This window comes from Solanum tuberosum, unplaced genomic scaffold (genome assembly GCF_000226075.1).
Source record: "Solanum tuberosum cultivar DM 1-3 516 R44 unplaced genomic scaffold, SolTub_3.0 scf00193, whole genome shotgun sequence".
Classification (NCBI taxonomy): domain Eukaryota; kingdom Viridiplantae; phylum Streptophyta; class Magnoliopsida; order Solanales; family Solanaceae; genus Solanum; species Solanum tuberosum.
In genome coordinates this window covers 173,928-177,014 of record NW_006239118.1, presented here as the reverse complement: position 1 = coordinate 177,014, position 3,087 = coordinate 173,928, and the positions used below count along the sequence as shown (strand labels likewise).

At 40.3% G+C, this 3,087-nt stretch overlaps 1 pseudogene; it reads left to right on the top strand.

Moving 5' to 3' along the window:
• The window catches only part of LOC102604094 (O-acyltransferase WSD1-like), an 11,415-nt pseudogene extending 10,446 nt beyond the window's left edge, over window positions 1-969 (top strand).
• Window positions 970-3,087: the final 2,118 nt, after the last annotated feature.

Below are 3,087 nucleotides of genomic sequence, written 5' to 3'. Positions count from 1 at the left end.
GGAACTTATTTCTATTTAAAGCTTAGCCTAGTCACTATTATTTTGCAAATTCCCTATCGAAAGCATGTACCCAACAATTTATCTAAACTTATATTGCTGTCACACCCCAAGAACCTTTCCCCATCTTGATTTTCTTGTTTATTTTGTTGTTTCAATACTTGTTACAAAACCCCCTTTGATATTTGACACTTTTGTGTCACCCCCTTTAATTTACAATGTCTTTTATCGCAAATGTCTTTAGCTACGACTAGTTAGAATGTAAAATTTATTTTTCTATTAATTCTCAAAATCGCTCCCTTGGGACACGTCCCCAACCTTTAGTTGGGTTACTATATTATCGATGATCGTAGACACTCATATCGTAGGATAGTGTCGTTGGTCACGATAAGCATCAAAATGGCGTCACTGTCGGGGAGTGATGTTATTTGAGAATTTTTAGTTCACTAGAATTTCTGTCTTATTAATCATAGATTATTAATTTTACTCTTAGTCTTGTTTTTCTTTGAGTTTTTGATTGTATATAATCCCAAGGATCATTGGTAATAAATTCTGTTTTTCTTAGTTTTAGCTTTACTAATCTTAGTTGTAGTTTTGCTTTGCTTGTTTGAAAATCACAGCAGGGAACAAACGATGGATGATCAAAATGGATACCACGTGAATCATCCCCTTCTGAAACTACTGAACCTCAGGGACAACCTCTTAACATTTAAACAGGTAGGGGATGAAATAATTCAGGACATGTGGCTGAAGTTTCAAGCAGTGCTGCAACCATGCCCATCTCATGGGATGACGAATAAAGCACTATTGCAGTGCTTCTATAGGGGTCTTGGACCCGAGAATAGAAGAATAGCCGATCAGATTATTGAGGGGGGCATGCTATACCAGCACTATGAAGTCATCGAAAAACTCCTTGATGGCATGGTAGCAACCAGCAAAAAGCCAAAAAGAAGCAGGAGTGGGAGGCACTAATTACCCAAGTGGATGATCTGTCCAACCGAGTCACAGAATTGGAAGTACAAACCATGGGTAAAGAAAAGTACCACCCCCTTTGTGAGTGTAGTCATGGGAAGAAGCAGGGAGGTGTGCAAGGAGATGAAGCTCTTTCACTCATTCAAAAGAAAATGAAGGCACAAGAGGAGATGTTGAAAGAGATGAAGGAAAATATCGCAATGCTAAATGAAGCATCAACCTCTCACTCCATGACTATCCACCTGCAGGATGCTCAAATCGGCCATTTGATATCAGGCCACTACCCACCATTCGCTGAGGATTCGCCTAATTACAATATGGACGAATTCGAGGATGAAGAATAACTGCTGACTTGCGTCGTGCCATGACGTTAACTAAGGGTTGTTTGGGAGGCAACCCAAAACCCTTTCTTGCTTTGTTTTACCTTAAGAAAATAATGGTGTGTTATTTGTATAGGTTGAAACGAGGGAGATGATTGAAAGAGGATATGGAGGCAAGCAACAAGTCCAGTTGGCGGATTGCTGAAAAGATTGGCGAACACGACTCTATCCACTGGCTAACACAAGGCATTTTCAGCCAAAATCCTGTGCAATTCGGCGGTCTCAAAAGGAGTTGTGGCGCATCGCCAACCATATCAACGATTACGTTGTAGACCGCCGTTGGAATCTTCACAGGAGCTGCAGATCTTGTGACATTTGGCGAACTAATTAAACATTTGGCGTGTCGCATAATAATTAGGCGAACTCGATTTATATCGCCGAACTGGCAAGACCTGGACAGTTTTTGCAAGCCACAGGTTTAAAAGTCCTATGTCACTCATTTTCTCTCACTTCTTTGACCTACCAAATTCACACCTGCACTCTATTTTTATATTTATAGCATTACTGGAATATTGTGGCTCATTGATTTGTGCGCGGATTTGGATTGTATTGCTGCCTAGCATTTCATTAGAAACTATTCAACATCAAAGGTTAGCAGTCTGAACATCGTGAGTAAAAATATTTAAATTGTACTCATTTGCGTAATGACTAAAGTGTTAAACCTTTGCTGAGTCTCTGAGTCACTGAGGTTAGAGATATTTTCGATTGTGAAGTGGCATCTGTTGTATGATTTGAGGAATTTCCACTTAGCTATGGTTTGAGTTGAATTGTTACATGGTGGGAATATAAGTTTCTATGTGTTTTCGCTGAAATTGAGTTATATATGCGTGGTTACTTAACTGGGGTTGCTGGGTGAAAATTGAAAAGCGGGGTTGATAATGGACAAAATGAGCTGATCGGCGAAATGAACACACGTCGCCGAATTGTTCAGCAGTTCGCCTAACAGTCCCATCTCGTTCTTTTCTTCTATTTTTATGTACTGATTGAATTGTGACTCTCGACAGTCAGTTTGGTTCGCATAATACACCCAGCGGCTCGCCGAAAGAGCCCATGTTCGCCTTTCGCCCACACCTTTTGTATCATGGGTACATAAATTTACGCACATAGAAACACCAGTTTTGCTCTTATTTGAATTACTATTTAACTTATCCTCGAAGTGGTTGCAGAAATGGCTAGACCAAAAGTTGCAAGGAGAGATGACCCACCCAGGCATGTAAGAGCACGAGAATTTAGAAAAGAGGAAAAGAGAGCCGAGATGGCTAGGCAAAGAAAGTACACCAAGGAAGCTAGGGAAAAGAGACTAATTCCTTTCGATCTAAATGTCCGCCCATGTGATCGGAGCTTAGTTAATGCAATACATGCCTTTAGAGCAGCTCAGGAGATAGATCAGATGATTGCAACAAATATTGCTGCAGAGGCTAAGGCAAAAGCAAACAGTGGATACCAAAATGACAATGCTCCAGGGACCATTGTTTTACTTCAGAAAGATGCACCAGGCATTGATGCCCCAACATACAGAGAGACTGTATAGACAGGACCCTTCATTACCTCTCTCGCGTTGTGTTTTCCTATCTTACTTGTTGGTATATTTTTGATTACTTGCATTTGAGGACAAATTCTCTTTAATTGGGTGGGGTGAGGCTCACCTTTTTGTTTGTGTGAATACTTTGCTGTTTTACGCATGAAATTGGGTCGTTTGGTTTGCTTTAAGTTGTGTTTTAAATACTGTTTTTTTGTG